This window comes from Benincasa hispida, chromosome 9 (assembly GCF_009727055.1).
Source record: "Benincasa hispida cultivar B227 chromosome 9, ASM972705v1, whole genome shotgun sequence".
Taxonomy (NCBI): domain Eukaryota; kingdom Viridiplantae; phylum Streptophyta; class Magnoliopsida; order Cucurbitales; family Cucurbitaceae; genus Benincasa; species Benincasa hispida.
Genome location: NC_052357.1, coordinates 60298780 through 60320849, shown reverse-complemented (window position 1 = coordinate 60320849; position 22070 = coordinate 60298780). Strand labels below are relative to the sequence as shown.

At 35.3% G+C, this 22070-nt stretch overlaps 2 long non-coding RNA genes across 2 annotated transcripts; one reads left to right on the top strand and one right to left on the bottom strand.

The window, feature by feature from the left end:
- Positions 1–8968: 8968 nt before the first annotated feature.
- Positions 8969–13594, bottom strand: LOC120085796. The gene is made up of 4 exons (XR_005484032.1): positions 12984–13594; positions 10594–10679; positions 9771–9858; positions 8969–9295 (listed from the first exon to the last, which is right to left on the bottom strand). It is a non-coding gene; the product is annotated as an uncharacterized LOC120085796 (long non-coding RNA).
- A 258-nt stretch (positions 13595–13852) lies between these two features.
- LOC120085797 lies at positions 13853–15053 on the top strand. Its single transcript, XR_005484033.1, has 2 exons — positions 13853–14557; positions 14877–15053. It is a non-coding gene; the product is annotated as an uncharacterized LOC120085797 (long non-coding RNA).
- The last annotated feature ends 7017 nt before the right edge of the window (positions 15054–22070 follow it).

Here is a 22070-nt window from a genome sequence, read left to right as displayed (position 1 = left end):
AGATTAGTAGGGAAGGCCTTGAGATGGTTGACAAGTAGATTTGGAGAAGATTTGTAGTTGGAATTCGAGTTTCAAGAGGTTTTTCAAAGGTATGTCATGAAAAAAAATCGTTCAACAATCACAATGTAAGTCGTATATGTTTTAGGAAGAAGAAGAAAACTAATTTTTCTTTTATTTCTTTTTGCCACAAAACGAATAACCAACCACTAAGGTGGTTGGAGAGAAAAGAGGAAGTTATTATTCAAAATAATAAAATAATATAAATATGTAACTAACTTATCATATTATATTTATATTAAACTATATGTTATATCAAATATAACATAGTTAGTTTTAATATTGTAACATATACAAGATAAACTATAGTTTCTTTTCTCTCTTTTATGGCATTTAATTTAAATTATAATTATATTAAATTTAATAATTATGAATCACATTCATAAAAAATATATTTGAATCTTATTCAAATATTTATTTCCTTCAATTAAACAATAATGTATCAAATACATTATGACAATTATATCATATAAAATTGAAACAATTTAATTATATCATATAATTAAATTCCTCTTATTAATTTGAACAATTCAAATTAACCCAAAAATTAATTCTCAACTAAATCTTTTTGAGCTACTAAGGGGACCTTATGGACTTGTAGCTTAAAGCTCAAATGGTACGTAAATAATTAATTAAACTCTTTAATTACATTATCCACCATCTGTTAACTGTCGAGCACTCCACTAAAGACCGATAACTGCACTTTTCGCACTACAGATATATTTTTGTGTCCATTGGATATAACCAATCAACAGAGCGATGACCCTTCACAAATTGCTCGTAAGTACAGTTGGGCCAAATTATCATTTTGCCCCTATAGTTACATCTAACTCCTTAAGTACCACTAATCCTTCTAATGAATAATAGATCATAGTCCCACTATGATAAAACCCCTCTCGGGCCAGAAGAGGGTGTGGCGCCATGTTGTTCAAGACCCAGAATCAGCCCTTAAGGAGTAATTTATCTACTTACCTCTGCTTCAGAGAAGGAGTAAATTCCATCTTGTGTAGCTGTGTTCCCAACTCCCCAGTCAGACAAATCCCCAAAATGGTAGGCTTGTTTAGTCAGAAATCTAGCCACTCTCACCCATACAAATCAAAGGAACGCCCTCATAGGTAGAAGTTCACAACTCAATCAAGATTGAGGTCATGTTACCTATGGTCATCCTGGTGAAATAAAAGTCTCTATTATGAACGATGTTATACTAGGACACACAAATACTTCTAATTGTGGAGAGAATCGATATCAGATACAGATACGATACGGAATACGTCCAGATACGTGGTAGATACGTGTCTGATATGTGATTTGAAATATTTGATTTTTCATTTTTATTTTTAATTTTCAGATATGCATATCTGCTTCCAGATACATGAAGGGGATACGTGTGTCAATTTCTTTTTTTTTTTCCTTCAATTTTAAGCTCAACCATTTAAAAAGCCCAACCCACTATCCATTTTATTTTAGTGCATGTTTAAGAGTAATTTTAAAATCATCAAAATCACTTTTTCCATTTTTAAAATCACTCAAAAACACACTTTTAATTACTCAAAATTAATTTAGTTTTCAATTTTACACTTTTAGATGCAATTTTCATATCATCAAAATTAGTTTTGAAGAATCAAACATGTTTTCCAGTGATTTTGAAAAAGACAAAAGTGATTTCAACCATTTTAAAATCACTTCCAAACATAAAAATCCACTTAAATTGAGCAATCCGAAACAAAATAAACTAAAATGATAAAACATTAAAAAAAACCCAAAACGTAATTAAATCTTCATTATTCCCTTATTTCTCACTATTTAAATCATTCACACCCCCTTCATCCTCAACTTCATTCTTCAATCTTCATCTTCTACTTCTTTCCTACCGTCTACTCTAGTCGCTCAACAATCACTCGACGTTACTGGGTTTTTTTTTTAAAAGTTTTCATTCTCTTCTTGAATCCATTTTAATCTAACTTAAAATAAGTATTATAGAAATTAATTAGACATTAGATATCTTCAACGTATCTGTATCTTAGTTTTTTAGAAATTAACATATTATCGTATCATATCGTATCCGTATCATATATCCGTTTATGTGTTTGTGCTTCTTAGGTATTATATAATGAGACTAAACATTTTGTGGTTCGGTCTTATACAAACTTCTTTGTATAGAATATCCCCCCTCGCATGTCTAATACATGAATGATTAGGATAAGATCATTTGTAGTACTTTACAACAATTGTAACACCTACAAAGCATGCCATACTCATAGTGTCACCAGGATAAGGTACCCAACTTTATCCATATACTACAGATCATTTAGATTATCACTTAAACATGATCCACCTATATATCTCCAAATACATGTTTAGTTACAATGATAACCTTGGATGTTAGTTTATTGGTTTGTGGTTAATGCAACTAAAATATCACATATTTTATGGATAAAGTGAATAAAATATCATATATTATTAATCCTATAAGAGTTTGTTCATACATTGTTTATAAACTATAGGACCATACAAGATTTAGGGCATCAACCCTAACAGATCCATGTTTATGTCTTCACATAAAATCCGATGGATCTTAGTTTATTAGATTTAGTCTTTACAAGTGTAATTTATATATTCAACAACAGTTTTATTGAATAAACGTCAATAACATCTTTATTGTATATAAAATATGTTTAATAATACAAACTGTGAGATTTAGAACATACAACCCAACAAACTCCCACTTCGACTAAAACTACAGTGGATTTACATATATATAAATATGTTAAGTAAAGATGGAATAAATACAATAAACTAGGGCATCAGATACCTAGTATTTCTCCCACTTTCCATAGTTCTATCTATCTTGTAATCCTAGTCCCACTAGGTGACCCTCGAACATTCTAGCTAGGAGGGCCTCTATAAATGGATCAACCAAGTTGTCTTTGGAGGCTATCTATGTGACGATCCATCTCCTTTGTGTACGATCTTCCTGATGAGATGATACTTGCGCTCAATGTGCTTTCCCGCTTATGGCTTCTAGGTTCTTTTCAATTTGCAACTGCTCCACTGTTGTCACAATAGAGAGTGATGGGTAGATGCATATTTGGAACGACTTCCAAATCGATCAAGAACTTTCGGAACTATACTACTTCTTTAGCTACTTCACATGCAACAACATACTCAACTTCCATGGTGGAGTCAGCAATACAACTTTGCTTCATACTCCTCCACACTATTACTCCTCCATTCAAGGTGAATACTGACCCCGAAGTTGATTTTCTAGAATCCACATTGGTTTGGAAGTTAGAATCAGTGTATTCAGTAAGGATCAGATCCTTAGCACCATACACAAACATATAATGTCTCGTTCTCCATAGATACTTGGGGATATTTTTAACAGCAGTCCAATGATCATATCCAATATTAGATTGATATCTACTGACAATTTCAACTGCATAGCATATGTTGGGACGTGTACATAACATGGCATACATCAAGCTTTCGACTACTGCTGCATACGAAATTCGTTTCATAACCTCAACCTCTTGAGGTGTCTTAGGACAGTGTTCCTTAGGCAAATGAATTCCATGCCTGAAAGGTAACATACCTCTCTTGGAATTTTGCATTTTATATCTAGACAACATCTTGTCTATATAAGATGCTTGAGATAATGTTAATGTTATGTTCTTGAAGTTCCAAACTATTTGGATCCCAAGAACATACTGTGCTTCTCCCAAATCCTTTAATTGGAATTGCATGGCTAACCATCTCTTAACGTCAACTAGAAATTCTACTTCACTTCAATGAGTAGAATATCATCAACTAGAAATAGAAAAACTACGGTTTTGTTGACAATCTTCTTGTAAACACAACGTTCTGCTCAAAGCCATAAGATTTGATCACAGTGTCAAATCTCATATTCTAGGATTGAGAAGCTTGTTTTAACCCATAAATGGATTTTTTAAGCTTGCAAACTTTTTGCTCCTAACCCTGTTCAATAAACCCTTTTGGTTGAAACATATAGATACTCTCTTTAAGTTAGCCATTTAGAAAAGTTGTCTTGATATCCATTTGCCAGATTTCATAATCATAGAAGGCAGCGATGGACAAGAGTATTCTAATAGACTTAATCATGGCAACTGGAGAGAAGGTTTCTTCATGGTCTACTCCCTCTCTTGGGTAAACCCTTTTTCCACGAGTCTAGCTTTGTACGTCTGCACCTTACCAGCTTGGTCTCGTTTTTTCTTGTAGATCCATTTGCAACAAATAGGTTTTATCTCTTCTGGTTGATCTATAAGATCCATTTCAAGTTCCATGGCTTTTATCCACTAGTCTCTATCCACATCTTCCATTGTCTGTTTGAAAGCCAATGGATCCTCTAAGCCATCATCTAGTATGACAACTTGAGTGTTTGGTTTTATGTCCTAAAACTCGTGATTTGTAAACAATAAAACTTATTATGAAAATTCAATAAGTTGTTTATTGAATATATGAATTGCTTATTTCGTTTTAGAAATAAATTCAATAAACTAACAGATCCATGACTATTACATGAGTACTTGAACTTTATGTAGAGACATAAAAGTAGATCAGGTTCAAGTAAATACTCAAAATGATCTATAGTATATGAATGAGGTTGGGTGCCTTATTCTGGTAACACTATTCGATGCGGCCCACTCTGTAGTTGTTACAAGGAGTTGTAAAGTGCTAGAGACGATGTGCTCCTAACTCATACATGTTATGACATGAGAAGTGGGGGTGTCCTGTGCAATGAATTTGTACAAAATCGAACCACGAAATCAGTCATTCTTACTTTATAACGCTATTTACTATTTAAGATTGACTATTTCAAAGCGATGACCTAGGTAGCTTGACCTTAATCCTGAGCTAACTATGAACTCCTGTTTATTTGGAATTATCCTTAGATTTGTATAGGTGAGGGTTGGCTCAACAACGCTGACTCAATAAACCTCCATTTCAGGGGTTAGACCAGGTAGATAGTTGGGGACAGAGGGTGCAAAATGGAATTCACTCCTACCCGTTTTCAGGGATAGTAGAGAGGTTGTTCCCTTAAGTGCTAACTCCGGGTCTTGAACAAGGGGCTCCACCCTTCTCATTTGGCTCGAAAGGGACTCGGTTGTTTTGATCGGATAAAAAAACTAATTTTTCATTAGAGGATCAATAGGACTTAAGGAACCAGAGTAGTCTCGAGGTAAAATAGACATTTGACCCAATCATTGTTATGAACAACCTATGAAGCGTTAACTTACTAATCATGGTTATATCGAGTGGAGATAAATATATACAGTGAGAGGGGGGGGGGTGCAACTATGGGCTTTAGTGGAGTGACCCATTAGTTAACAAATGAGAGTTAATTCGTGTAAAGAGTTTAGCCAATTAATCTCGGATCATTGGATCCCATGATCTGTAGGTCACGAGGTCCCTTTACTAGCTCGTAAATGGATTGGCCTTAAAGTAGCCTGATAAGTTAATTTGAAACGTTCAAATTAGAATTAAGGGAATTAGTAATTATATCTTATATAATTACACGTTTAATTTGGAATTAAACAGAATTAGAGAATCAATTAATATTTAAATATGATTTAAATATTAAAATCATGAAGAGGGATTCATGAGGTGGAATGTATAAAATTAATTTAATATTTAGTATTAAATTAATTAGAATTCATTAAATTATTTAATTAATATTTATTATTTAATAATTAATTTATAAAATTAATAAAGTTTTTAATTTTGAAAACTAAATTGATTTTAGATATCAATTTTTAAAACACAAATTGGAAAAGATTGAAAAATGAAAAGTGGAAGAATTCCACTTTCTTCAACCAAGGAGCTCACTCAAAGTCCACTTGAATCTTGAACCAAACTTCAAGTATGAGGTGCTCCTCATGCAGACTTCTCCTTTGCATGAATGTCTTGCAATAAATAGAGAAGATTGAAGTAGAATTCGAGCATGCAAATTGTTTGAACTTGCAGAAGTTTTGTTGAAAACTTGAGAGGTTGAAGAAGTGTTCTACAAGTTTCTACAGTGAGCTTCTTCTCCAAATTCCCTTCATTCAAGCTTATTTTGAGTCCCACAACTCAATCTAAGGCTCCAAGAGAATAGTAGGGAAGACCTTGAGGTGGTTCACAAGAAGATTTGGAGAAGATTTACAGTTAAATTCGAGATTCAAGAGGTTCTACAAAGGTATGTTTTGAAACCTTCTTATTATTGTATAAACATGCTTTATTTATAGCCAAAATTAATAAATTAGAATGCTTATTGATCCTTATTCCTTCCGCATCATGTTGATATACTCCTACATTGAGTTTCTGTTAAACTCATATAACGGTCAGGCTGTTGAACAACTTTGCCACTACGTCGAGGAATTCTCAATTCTTGAGAAGGATGTGAAGTACTAGTTTCATCAACAACTTTTGTTGAAGGTTTTGCTTGCTCAACAACTCTTGTTGACCTTTATGTAGTTTCTTTGCACATTTCACTTAATACTAGCTTACTGCAAGGTTGATAATTCTTTATGTGGTCCTCCTTTAGGAATGTTGCATTTGTCGATACAAATACTTTATCTTCCTTAGGATTATAAAAATAACCACCTTTTGTCTCTTTAGGATAGCCTACAAATAGACACACTTTTGAATGACGTTCCAATTTCTTTGGGTTTTGCACTAACACACACTACAATGAATAATGGATATAATAGCTAACGAAAAAGGCTATAAAAGACCTTTCATAGCCTTTTTTTAAGGTCCTGACAGCCCATGTTATTAAAAATCTGAGACTTTTTATAGCCTTTTTGTAGAGCTATAATGGATGTTATAATAGAGTATGAAGATATAGCATGTATACATGGTGATGAAAACATTCAATAACATTAGTTATTAAAGCTATCTTTAACATATAATAGCTTACCTCCAATGCTATATTTATTATATAGTAGCCTTTTCTTAATACTTTCTATGACATATGATAACCTTTTTTAAGGCCATTATATCATATATATGTATATATATATATATATATATATATATATGCTTAGTCTTATGTTATAATAAACAACATTGAAATTATGTCCATTTATATTACAAGCCCTTGTTTGATGTTAAATAGACACATGAATAATTCAAAATGTATGCATTAAATACAATGACTTTATTTCATTATTGAAGTTTAGTAATCAATTTACATTAGAAACTAAAGAAATTATCCAATAATACAAGAAATACATCAATTGTAATTTTCAATTATACAAGGTTCACAAAATACAAAATTCATCAAGTTTTGAGGATTATAGTTGTTGGGAATGGCCTAAACTTGTAGTTCGTAAATGTTGTTAAAATATTATATTTTTTCAATAAAAATGTTCTTGAGATTTTATTCAATAAATTACTATTGATATTTCATCCTTCTTTGAAAATCCAATAAATGAATCCATGACTATAACATGAATTCTTTAACTTTATGTGGTGACATAAAAATGATCAAGTTTTAGTATGTAGCCTAAATGGTCTATAAGTATATGGATGAGATTGGGTACCTCATCCTGGTGATACTATTGGATGTGGCCATTTTGTATATTGATACAAATGATGTGATCCGAAACTCATTCATGTAGAAACATATGAGTGAGGACATCCTATGCAATGAGTTTGCATAAGACGGGACCTCGAAATAGTCACTTTTCTTTAAAACAACTGTTTACTGTTAAAACTGACTATCTCAAATTGAATGACCTAGGGTAATTCGATCTTAATCTTGAGCTAACTATGAACTCCTGTTTATTCGAGATTATCCTTTGATTTGCGTAGGTGAGAATAGTCTAACAACACTGCTCAATAAGCCTCCCATTTTGGGATAAGGCCGGATAGATAGTTAGGGACATAGCCTTGCAATATGGAATTCACTCCTACCCGATTTAGGGTTAGTAGATGAGTTGTTTTCTTAAGCGCCGATGCCTTGTCTTGAACAACGGGGCCCCACCCTCTCTTGGAAAAGAGGGTTATGATTTATAAGTTGGACTATAAATCAATTGTTCAATGAATGATCAATGGGAGCTTAAGGAGCAAGATGTATTTACAGAGGTAAAATGATAATCTTTAACCCAACTGTAAATATGAATGACCTGTGAATGATTAGCTTACCGATTATGGTTAAAATGGATAGAAATATATCTACAACAAGGAGAGTGCAACTATCGAGCTAGAGTATAATGTCTTGGTAGTTAACAAATAGTAATTAATTCAATTTAAAGAGTTTAAACCAATTAATTACAAGTCGTTGGAACTCATGATCTAGGTCTATAAGGTCCCTCTACTAGCTCGTAATTTGGATTAGTAAATTGAGTAATAGATAAGATTTGATATTAGGGTTTAGAATTTGAAATGTTCAAATTCAATTAGGGTTTCTATTTAATGTATTCGATACAATTAAAAGTTTAATTTTATCGAAATTATATGAAATTGAAGAATCGATTAATGTTTAAATATGATTTAAATATTAATTATATTAAATTAATGTCATTTTAATGGAATTGATTTTTATTAATTTAATAGTAGATATTAAATTAATCTTAATTAAAAGGTTTAATTGTTTAGTTTTTATTTAAAAAATTAATTAATTGAAATAAAACTAACAAATAAAATTAAATAAGTTTAGTTTACATTTTTTTAAAAAAAATCATTTTAGGAAAAACATTTTGAAAATGGTTTTCAACGTGGAGATTTCCAAAATGTTGGAAATCTCCACTATGCGATGAACTTCCTTACTCACTTCTCCATTTTCTCCGTCAAGTAGAAGCTGCCCTTCATGCAAATTATATATTTGCATGGTGAAAGCTCTATAAATTGAAGTGTTGAAATGAATTATGATTCATGCTTATGAAGAACTTCAATAGAAACTCTACAGAAATAATCAAACCCTCCTCATATCTTATATACTTCTAACTCAATTTAGGGTTTCCACCACACAATCCTTACAAGAGAATAGTAGCGAAGATCTTGGTGGTTGTCTACTTGAAGATTGAAGCTCTTTCACATGGATCTCAACTGGACTTGAAGATGATATTTTAAAGATATTGTATTTAGCAAACCCTCTTTTGTAAATGTTACTTTGAAGCATGTTTAAACTCAAATTAAGTATAATTAGAGTACTTATTGATTCTATTTTTCCTCTGCTGAACGTTAATATACTCTAACAATAGCGTCATGGAATTGAGCTTCCATCTTTAATCCTCATCTACATACATAAAAAGTGAATTAGCATCAGTTTGGTTCCCAAAACCATAATTGAATGTCAAAACTATATGAAAAGTGCATAATTGTCATTTTGACTCTAAAAACAACCTAAAAATATGTGATTCATTAATAATCGATAAAGTTACCATAGAAACAAGATATTAATACATAGAAATGTACAATAAAAGGTAGGGCAATAAATTTAACTTTGAATATGTCATAAAAACTAAATAAACTTAGAATGCTAAAGCAACGAAAGTTATTCAAGTGAACTCTAATAAATGAGTTGGCAATGGCATTTGAACCATAATTGTATATGTGTGTTGCATTAGAGGCAAATTGAGCATGAACTTTAATAATTACTTCAAGTTAAAAGAAACCAATTCTTTTTAGTAATAAAAATTATGATGGACATAACAAAAAACAATCAAGAAGCCAACTCATAAACGAATACAATTTAACAACAAACATCTTACCATGAGCAACATGAGCAATAACGAACATATTACAAATGTAATGCTTGTAGTCCATAAGCCTACAAAACTCCTCCTCTGTAAATATTACCTGGCGATCCAAAAAAAAAAAATAATAAAATAAAAACAAAAACAAAAACAAAACAAAACAAAAAACATAAACATAATCATAAACACAAAAATTTACATCAAGCCATAACCAAAACTACAAAAGGAAGCAGCAAAAAGTAGAACAATAAATCAATAGGCTTTCTAAAGTCCCTAACTCCTCAAGCTTTGCAACACTAGAAAATTAATGATATCAAGCATTTAATTCCAATCTGTCATGCTAAGTAAGAGAAAGAAGGTAAAAAGTCAAGTCATGCACACCCTTATTATGTGAAGCAACATGACATATTACCTCCAATCACTTCATTCCAGCCAACCTTTCCAATCGACCTCTCTCATTATATTTTATATATTTGTTTCGAACCAGGGTTAAGCATTAGAGTCAAAAGTGTGGTTAGCGGAACTTTATATTGAAAATTACACCCTCCCCTCCAAAAATTATTTCATGAATCTTCAAAATGTTAAAGTATCCCACCCTTTCGAAGTGGAAATTGAACTCTATGAATCAAACCAAACCAAATAAAAGTAAACACTATATTTACAAATTATGAGCAGTGTACAATAGTGGATCTCTATGTCGCACTTGACTCTAGTGGAGAAAATCCACCAAAAGAGACAAACAAGCTAAGAACTAGTCATGATAAAAAGAAAAAACTTATTTTGTATAATGCAACCTATATGGATTAATTGGCCATGAAGGAGAAGAAGAGTCACCGACCTTTGCTGCGAATGAGATCCAAATTGCCAAACCATCATCAATCATGAACACATCCCACAGTAAGATACATCATATCACTTTAATCTCTTGCAAAACAATTTTTTTTTAAAAAAAAAGTTAAAATAGAGTAATAAGATGCATTAGCTGAAATTAAAAGAAATAAATAATGAGGCGAACTTGAAATAAATGCTATGTGTATGTATAGTTCTTAAAAAAAAAAAAAAAAATTAAAGCAATTGTTATAGTCATATGCAGTTTCCAAACTCAATAATAAAAGAATATATATTTACTAAGTAACAAAGGAGATTATTATCAACATGATTAACTCAAAAATGGTAAGTTCTGGACTTAGAAGATTCCAACAAGCTACCCAAAGTTTTAAGTTCTGAACCTACTACACCAACTAAGAATATATAATACAACAATGTAAAACATATTATAATGTCTTTACTAATATACTTGCATATCTTTATAATGAACCTATATCATGGAAAATGCATGAGAGGATTCCAAAATAATGTGCAAAGAAAAGCTACTATTTTAACTCACCTAGCAGTATGCCATAAAAACCATATGCGTAGAAACTCTTCAGCTTAATTTCTATTTTATCCAACATATCACTTTATTTTGATTAAACTCAACTACAAATTATCTTATAATGTTACTGCTGATCATTTAGATCAAAAGTACTAAAGAAAAAAGATCAAGGATCAAGTATATATACTTGTCATTCAAACTAGTTTAGAAGGTCGTATATCATAAATATTTTGGCTGATAAAAATATAAACTCACAGTTGAATGTTTTCACAACTTATACATGGACTATATAAATCAAAATGACAATGTACCAGCTTGAACATGACCTGCTATAGAAGATCAATAAGATTGCTTTTACTTGAAAAAAGCAATGGGAAAGTGTATTTAGAGATGCAAGGTTTTGATTTTTTTCTGTTTTTCAAGATGACTATGGCTATGTTTTCAAGAAAATCATTAGTAATTGATAGCTTAAAAGCAGAGGAATCCATCAATATCAATACCCAAATATTAGTTTCAGCTCAACAGAACTTTGAATCGGGAATCTTGAATCATGAAGACACCAAATTTCATTACTTGGGAATGACAAACATCTTATCATGATCAACAAGAGCAATAATAAACATACTACAGATGTGGTGCTTGTAGTCTAGCCTATAGAGCTCCTCCTCTATAAACTTCATCAGGGATTCACAAAAAAGAAAAAAAAAAAAAACATAAAAATTTACGAGGCCTAACCAAAATTACAAAAGTAGCAAAAAGTAGACAAAAAATCAATATCTCAGAAATAGAAGGCAACCGATAAGAAAAACAAAGCTCCTCTAGTTCAAGCTCCTTCCTATATTTCATTTAATACAAACGTAAGTGTACACATGTAGTTGATTCAATTTTTACTCATAAGTTTAATGCTGAAAACTTAAAAGACAACAACACTTGTAATAAAAGTGTATGCCACCATTTTACATAAAGAAGCGGAGCAAAGCATACAAAACTCTAAAAAAACAAAAACAAGACCAAAAAGTTAAGAAGAAAACAAGCCCAAAACTGTACATTAGCAAAAATATGACACCATATCAGCAATATCAAATGGGTTCACGACTTCAGACAAATCAACTATAGAATTTCATAAATCAATCAACAAAATCTTAAGATTAATCAGCCCTCAATCACTCTTTCTCGACTCTTAGTTAACAGCAACCTTAACCACACCAATACGCTCCTTCGACAGATACGGAAATTATCACAACCCAATATTCATCTTATCATTGAGAAATCTAACTTCTCGAGATCCTTTGTTTTTATATTTAATCCACTGCTGTGTATGAGTGGATTCTCTATTAATTTCCTTCTTTATATCATTCATGTGGTTGTTCAAGCTGGGCACATATGGATTAAACAAACAACAATGAGGCATAAAGATTGCTTCTTCTATTAAGGTTTACCCAGTCCTTTTATCTAATCCATACAACTAAACTCAAATACTTAACAATTTGTTAACACAATGATTATTGTCGAAAAAGGGTTGGTTTGCCCTAGGGGTTTATTTGTAATTCTCTTATGGGCCTAGGGCTTCCTGTCTGTCTATTTATTTGAGCAGTCTTTCTGTATTTCTATATTACTTAATAATAAGTTTTGATTGTGATTTTTTCTCCCTGGCCTAAGATTTTCCACGTAAATTAGTCGTGTTTTTTTTCCTCATTCTTCTTCTTTTATTTTTATCATGGTATCAGAGCAAAGAGACGAAACCCTAGGTCACAAAACCCTAGCCACCATTGATGAGTCTTCTTCAACGATCAATTTTGAGATAACTGACACGATTAAGGAAGCTGTCCAACAATACCTAGAGACTATCTTACCTCGCCTTTTTCAACAAATGAATGTCGCCGGAACGATAACCCAACCCATCGATGGATAGATCGGATCACACCCAACCAAGGAGAATTGGCGTTCAGATCTGAGCGATGCTCAGCCACACTTCAGCCGCAGACCCGTTGATCTCCTAGGTGTAGATGATGTTCGGCGAACAGATCCAGTCGCAGCCCAACCTTCCGCGAATCCAGAACAGTCGATGGCAACCAGATTGGTCGATCTCCCAGCAACTTTTGCGCACAACAGGTCGGTCGATCTCCCAGCAGCCTACGCGCAAACCAGACGAGAGCTCACTAGATCGATCGACAGCCCTAGGGTTCGAAGTTGCGGCGACTTTTTGGCTCGACTAGCCGTGGCCTCGTCGGTGGGTTCTCTGACCAGTAACCTTTGGCAGTAGATTGGCCGGTCCTCTTTGACTGCAGTGACGCCGGTCCGGTCGCATTTCCGACCTCTCTGGCTGATGTGAATGGGGCATATTCTGATGAGATTAAAAGTAGATTTCTTTTCCTTCAGCAACAACTCGCGGATTTTGGGTCAGTTCACTCAAATAGTGTTCAACCGGAATCGTCCAATTTACAGCTAGGCTCCGAGAACCCGGTAAACTCTTTCAATTCTTTACCTGCTACAAATTTATTATATGGATCAATAGGACACTCTGCAAGAATTATTATTGGAGAAAAGTTAAATGGCAAAAATTATTTCTCCTAGTCGCAATCCATCCGAATGGCTCTGGAAGGAAGAAAGAAATTTGGCTATCTAACTGAGGAGATAGCCAAACCTGAACCCGACAGTCCCCATGAACGTATCTAGAGAGCAAAAGATTCATTGCTACGATCAGTTCTAGTAAGTAGCATGGAACCTCAAATTGGTAGATCGTTACTTTATATGTCGACTGCCAAAGACATCTAGGATGCAGTACAGCAGTTGTATTCGCAGAAGCAGAATGCATCCCGCCTTTATACCTTACGCAAACAAGTCCATGAATGTAAGCAAGAAGCTACGGATATAACGTCATACTTCAACAAATTGTCCTTGTTATAGCAAGAAATGGACTTATGCCGTGAGATTATCTGGAGATGTACATATGATGGGACGCAGTATTCCAAAATTGAGGAAGCTGATTGAGTGTATGATTTTCTGACTGGGTTAAATCCGAAATTTGACGGTGTTCGCAACAGGATCTTGGGCCAACGTCCTACACCGTCACTGAGGGAGGTGTGCTCTAAAATACACCTCGAAGAAGACAGGTCTAGGGCCATGAATATTTCAATAGTTACGTCTACTAAGGTTGCTGCTTTTGCCACTAAGTCATTTGGATTAGATAGTGACAAGAAACCTCCACATGTCTATGAGCATTCCAAAAAACCATGGCACACGAAAGACCAGTGTTGGAAGCTTCATAGAAAACCTCCAAATTACAAATGACATTAGTCACAGAACAAGGCTGGTCCTGGACGGGCTCTGGTTAACGACTCGACGAATGACAAGACCTCGACTCTGCCTCAAGCTAATGGTCAGAGTAACTTAAATGTTGTTGGGGTCAGTGCAATTGCACACTCAGGTACGACTCAATCCTTTGGTTTTATTAGCATTAATGGTAAATGGCCCTGGATTGTGGATTCTGGAGCAACAGATCATCTGACCGAGTCTTCTGATCATTTTTATCATATCACCCGAGTGCCGGCAATGAAAAGATTAGAATCGCAAATGGGTCATTTGCCCCTGTCGCAGGGAAAGGACATCTTTCTCTGTTTGAGGGTCTAATATTGCGTGATGTGCTGCATGTTCCTAATATTTCGTATGACTTACTATCTGTAAGTAAAATTACAAGGGACCTGAACTGTCAGATTTTTTTCTCACCCGACATTGTTTTGTTTCAGGATCTGAGCTCGGGGACGACGATTGGCAATGTCCGGCACGACAGGGGGCTCTATTTCCTGACTGATGAAACTTCCTTTAAGGATGGTTATAGGACTACTTTTATTTCTTTGAATTTCTCTACTGTTGAGACCGATTTTATGTTATGGTATTACCGTCTGGGACATCCCAATTTTTAATATATGAAGTATCTTTTTCCGCATTTATTTCATAATATTAATATATCATCCTTACAGTGCGATGTGTGTATCCGGGCTAAACAAAGTCGTGTTTCGTTTCACTCTCAACCTTACAAGCCGTCCAAACCATTCAGTCTTATCCATAGTGATGTCTAGGGTACCTCACCAACCACTACCTCTATAGGAAAATGGTGGTTCGTCACCGTTATTGACGATCACACCAGACTGACTGGGTCTTCCTTTTGACCGATAAGTCTGAGGTGTCCTTTGTTTTCCAACAATTTTATGCGACCGTAGAAACCCAGCTCAACACAAAAATTGCCATTTGACGTAGTGATAACGGGTGTGAATTCATTAATAACTCGTTTAGGGACTTCCTGGTATCTAAAGGAATTATCCATCAAAGCTCGTGTGCCTATACTCCCCAGCAAAACGGAGTAGCCGAGAGGAAAAATAGGCATCTAGTAGAGGTCGCTCGTTACCTTATGATATCTACCTCTCTTTCTTCCTATCTGTGGGGCGGTGTTATCCTCACTATAGCCCACCAAATCAACCGCGTGCCTTTCCGTGTCTTATCCTTTCATACTCCTCTTGATTGTTTCAAAGAATTGTATCCTAACACCCGGTTAATTTCAAACGTACCTCTGCGGGTGTTTGGATGTGTTGTCTTTGTCCATACCCACAGTCCCAATCGTACGAAAATCACTCCTCGTGCCTAGAAATGTGTCTTTGTTGGGTACCCTCTCCATCAACGTGGGTACAATTGTTATCATCCCTCGTCTCGGAAGTACATTGTGTCTATGGACGTCACCTTTCTCGAGGATCAGCCGTTTTTTCCCGTTAATCCTCTTCAGGGGGAGAGTCCTAGTGAAGAGGCTAACTAGTCCACGTACTCCATTCCCCTAGAGGTGTCGGCTGAACCTAAACATCCTAGCCCTGTTATCCCTAGTCCTGTTCTTCCCACTAATCAATCCCTTGGATAACTTACTACAGGAAGAATCTCAGGAAGGAAATAGTGCCGTCTGTCGCTTCTCCGGCTCCAGTTCATGAGTCTGACTTGGTCTCAGTTCCAGGTATGAATATCCCTATTTGTGATACTGATGATTGTGTTGAGACTAATAATTGTAAAGTGGACAGAGATATAGAGATTGATGCAAATGATGAGAAAATACATGAAATTGAGGAAGATGAAGAAACTGATGGAAAAGACAACACTGAAGAAATAACTCCAGCAAACAAGAATAGTGGAAGGGAAGGTGATTATATGGGAAGTCCTTCTAAAGAAAGATCCATAAATCAGACAGCTAGCTACAGTAAGGAACGTGGAGAAGAGGAAAACTGTGATGCGTTTCTTGATCTTCCAATTTCTTGAGAAAAGGGACTAGGTCATGCACAAAGTTCCCTATGTTACATGACATATAGTAACCTATCTTCTGAGTTCAAGGCTCTTACTACCAGTCTAGATACGGTAATGGTTCCAAGTAATATACAAGTTGCCATGGAAACTCCGAAGGCTGTAGTTATGGAAGAAATGAAAGCTCTAGAGAAAAATGGGACATGGGAACAGGTTGCTCTTTTTGAGAGACACAAGACGGTTGGATGTAAATGGGTTTTTACTGTGAAGTACAAATCTGATGGCTCGATTGACAGATACAAGGCGAAACTGGTAGCTAAAGGCTTTACCCAGATCTTTGGTATTGATTACTCTGAGACATTCTCTCCTATGGCCAAACTCAATACGACCCGAGTACTGTTATTTGTTGTTGTTAATAAAGATTGGCCTTTGTACCAATTGGATGTAAAGAATGTGTTTCTTAATGGAGAACTCGAAGAAGAAATCTATATGAGCCCTCCACCCAGCTTCGAACACCAGTTTAACCATCGAGTTTGTAGATTGAAGAAGTCACTGTATGGGTTGAAACAATCGCTAAGAGCCTGGTTTGACAGATTCACCACGTTTGTTAAAGCTCAAGGGTATGATCAGGGACACTCAAACCACATGTTGTTTACAAAAAAGTCGAGTTCAGGAAAGACCTCAGTACTTATTGTGTATGTAGATGACATTGTTCTGACCGGTGATGATACTGATGAAATTATGAGACTTAAAACAAAGATGCTGAAGAATTTGAAATTAAAGATTTGGGAAAATTGCGATACTTCCTTAGGATGGAGGTGGCTCAATCGAAAGAGGGTATCTCTGTCAACAAAAGTATACTCTAGATCTCCTCAAAGAAACAGGAATGACTGGGTGTAAACCTATAGATACCCCTGCAGAGTATAATGCCAAACTGAGTAATGTTAATAATGGAGCCCCTATTAGCATAGAGAGATATTAGCGATTTGTCAGGAAGTTGATATATTTGTCTCACACGAGACCTGATATATCGTATGCTCTGAGTGTTGTTAGTAAGTTCATGCAAGCTCCCTATGAGGAACATATGACAGTCGTTGAACGCATCCTACAGTATCTAAAGGGCACTTCTAGTAAAGGTCTTCTATTCAGGAAGACTAGTAAACGTGGTATAGAAGCATATACAGATTTGGACTAGGTTGGATCTGCTGTTGATAGAAAGTCTATGTTTGGGTATTGCACTTTTGTCTGAGGCAATCTGGTCACTTGGAGAAGTAAGAAATAGGGAATGGTTGCCAGGAGTAATGTAGAAGCCGAGTACAGGGCCATGAGTTTGGGGATATATGAAGAAATCTGGTTGAAGAAAGTATTAACAGATCTTCGACAAGATAGCAAGCTTCCAATGAAATTGTTCTACGACAATAAAGTAGCAATAAGTATTGCCAACAATCCGATCCAACACGATAGAAGCAAACACGTCGAGATTGACAGACATTTTATTAAAGAAAGACTGGACAATAGGAGCATATGTATTCCCTACATCCTTTCAAATCAACAGATTGTAGATGGGGCTGTTAATACGAAGTTTTGACTACTGTGTCAGCAAGTTGGGTCTGATTGATATTTACGCCCTAACTTGAGGGGGAGTGTCGAAAAAGGGTTGGTTTGCCCTAGGGGTTTATTTTTAATTCTCTTATGGGCCTAAGGCTTCCTGACTGTCTATTTATTTAAGCAGTCTTTCTGTATTTCTATATAACTTAATAACAAGTTTTGATCGTTGTTTTTTCTCCCTGGCCTAGGATTTTCCATGTAAATTAGTCGTGTGTTTTTTCCTCCTTCATCTTCTTTTATTTTTATCAATTATCATACCTTTGCAAATGTCTTAGTATCAAGAAGAAATTAGTACAAACTGCTCCTACAAGTGAAAACAAACAATACACAGGAAAATTACTAAACACCAAAATTACTACTACATCAATCCTCTTTTATTCCATCTAAAAGTTTAAAAGCTTTAGCATATGCCAGGGGATTTGTGAGATTGAAAAGATGAGAGAATTTTCATTTATGCGGTGCTTTTATGATTTTAGAATATGCTTTTGTTAGGTGCAAATCTCAAAACTAGAGGAAACCAACTTTTTGGTTGAAGAATCCAACATTGGAAAATTTGGTGTTGGAAGTCTCCTTTATGTACTCCAACCTTGTGTTTTGGGTTTGGGCCCCAAGGGGTACCCATATTTTGGAGTGAGTGAGAAGATAGACCAGTATGGGTTCGGTGGACATCCCACACGCGTGTCGCTGCCGTTTGGTCGGTCGTGGCGAGCATGTGTGATGATTATTTTTAATAAAAAAATACTATTTGATTTTTTTTATTATTATTATTTTAATTGAAAAAAGGGGGAAACGACCCATTGATTATTTTTTAAAACGGTCCATTGATTATTTTTAAAACGATCCATTGATTATTTTTAAAATGGTTCGTTGATTATTTTTAAAACGGTCCGTTTCGACGCTGAAGGCCTATAAAAGGCGAGGCCTTCAGCAATTTGTAACACACATAATTCATTTTCTTAATTCCCCACTTCATTTTCCTCTCCTCATCCATCTTAGCTTTTTGAGCAGTGAGTTTAAAAAGGGTGTACGATCCGATCAGTAATAGTGCATTTCCGTTCGGTTTTCATTTGGCTGTTTTATCATGGGGACGACGTGGAAATTTTCAAACTTGCTTGCACACTTGAGCAGTGCTACGAAACGTCTTAAAGAAAGCGAGCTCCACGACTCAGCCTATAACGAGTTTCCGTTTTGCAGGTTTTGCTGTTCACTTGACCGTCATGCCTTGACGATTTTACAGTTCATCGTTCTAAGGGCCCTGCCATTTCCAACAATTTTAAGACGTTTCCACATCTTCAATGGCCCTCAGTAGCAACAATGAGATATCTGACCTCAACCGTCCATTCCGATTAGAAGGAGCGAACTTCAAGCAGTGGAAGCAAAAGATGCTTTTCTTCCTCACCATTAAGAAAGTTGCCGAAGCTTGTACCAGCGCTAAGCCAATCATCCCTTTAGAAGAACCAACTGAACAACAGATAAAAGAAGCTGCTGACTGGGAGGAGAAAGACTTTCTATGTAAGAATTTCATTTTAAATGACTTGACTCATGATCTGTATGACTACTACAGTACAATGAAGATAGCAAAAAAGTTATGGGATGCCCTGTAAAAGAAGTATGACACCGAGGAGGCCGGGTCGAAGAAATATGCAGTTAGCTGTTATCTCAAGTTCTAAATGATGGATGACAAATCCGTGGAGGTCCAATCCCATGAACTTCAGAAGATAGCTCATGAGATAATTACTGAAGATATGCCTCTAGACGAACAATTCCAAGTTGCTGTTATTATTGATAAACTGCCCCCTTGTGGAAGGACTTTAAGAACACTTTGAGACATAAGACCAAGGAGTTCTCCTTGTGGAGTTTTATAACCCAACTAAGGATCGAGGAGGAAGCCCGGAAGTAGGACCAGAAGGAGGAGGTGAACGCAGTATCTAAAAAACCCGCCTCTGCTGTGGTAAAACCTGACCAAAAACCTAAAAGGACAAAAAGGATAGGTTAGAACCGTGGCTCCAGCAACTAAAACCAACAGAAAAAATAGAAGCCCCCTTCAGGGGAAAAGGTACAGTTCCTCTGCTTTAATTATAATAAACCTGGGCACATGGCTAGGAACTGTAGGAACAGGCATCGTCCTGCTAGTCAAGCGAACCTGACAGAAGATCCGTTAGTCGCCATGATCACAGAATTAAATGTGAAGGGTGGTGGATAGATACTGGCGCGATGCACCATGTCTGTCATGACCTTAGTCTATTTAAAACTTATACTAAAACTAAGGATAAGAATATTCTATTGGGAGATCACCACTCCACGAAAGTTGCTAGAACCGGCGACGTGGAACTGAAGTTTACCTCTGGGAAGACCCTCACGTTGAAGGTCATTCTGCACACTCTGGAGATACGAAAGAATTTGGTTTCGGGCTATCTCCTCAACAAAGTTGGGTTTACTCAAACTATAGGGGCAGATCTATATACCCTTACCCAAAATAATGTATTTGTAGGGAAAGGGTATGCAATTGAGGGAATGTTCAAATTAAATCTAGACCTTAATAAAATGAAGTCTTTTGTGTATATACTGTGTTCTATGAATATTTGGCATGCTAGACTTTGTTATGTAAATAAGAATGTAATTAGTAACATGATTAGGCTGGAAATGATACCTAAGTTATCTACGAATAATTTTGATAAATGCGAGTATTGAAGTCAGGCTAAAATTACTAAAACTCCGCATAAATCTGTACTTAGGAATTTTGAGCCTCTAGATTTGATTCATTCTGATGTCTGTGAATTTGATGGCATATTGACTAGGAACAATAAAAGATATTTCATTACTTTTATTGACGATTGCTCTAATTTTACTTTTGTATACCTACTGAAAAACAAAAGTGATGCTTTTGATGTCTTCAAACTTTTTGTTTATGAAATAGAGAATCAGTTTAATAGAAAAGTTAAAATACTTCATAGTGATAGGGGAACCGAGTACGACTCGAACAGTTTTACTGAATACTTTAACTCACATGGAATAATACACGAAAAGACTGCACCTTATCCTCCTAAAATGAACGAAAAAGCCAAAAGGAAAAATAAAACTTTAGCTGAGCTAGTAGTTGCTATTTTACTTAGTTTAGGAGCCGTGTCTTATTGGTAGGGTGAAATCATCCTTATCGTGTGTTATGTGCTAAATAGAATCCCAAAATCTAAAAATAAAACTTCACATTATGAAATTCTCAAGAATAAGAAACCAAATTTGTCCTACTTTAGAACATGGGGTTGTCTAGCCTTTGTAAGGATTCCTGACCCAAAAAGGAGAAAGTTGGCTAGTAGAGCTTACGAGTGTGTCTTTATAGGTTATGCCTTAAATAGTAAAGCCTACAAGTTCTATGATCTAGTGAACCAATTGATCATTGAGTCAAATGATGCCGACTTCTTTGAAGATAGGTTTCCCTTTAAATAAAGGAATAGTGGGGGCTCTGGTTCAAGTGGTATAACCCTAGTTAGAAATCTTAACCCTAGAGAGGAAACTGACCTAGAACCTAGAAGAAGCAAAAGAGCTAGAACCGCCAAAGATTTCGGAAATCACTTTCTGACCTACAATGTAGAAGAAGACCCTAAAGATCTAAGAGTTGCCCTATCCTCAGTAGATGCCAACCTATGGCAAGAAGCCATGAATGATGAGATGGACTCACTTGACTCAAATAGGACTTGGCACTTAGTAGATCTACCACCAGGATGTAAGGCAATAGGGTGCGAATGGATCTTAAGGAGGAAACTTAGACCTAATGGGACTGTCGACAAATTTAAAGCCAGGTAAGTAGCGAAGGGCTTTAGATAGAAAGAAAACGCAAATTTCTTTGACACTTTCTCCCTTGTCACTAGAATTACCTCTATCCGTGTCATGTTCTCTCTCACTGCCCTTTATAATCTCGTAGTACATCAGATGGGTGTAAAAACCGCTTTCCTAAATGGTGAACTTGAAGAAGGAACAACCTGAGGGTTTTGTTGTCCATGGTCAAGAAAATAAGGTGTGTAAATTAGAAAAATCTCTCTATGGACTAAAACAAGCTC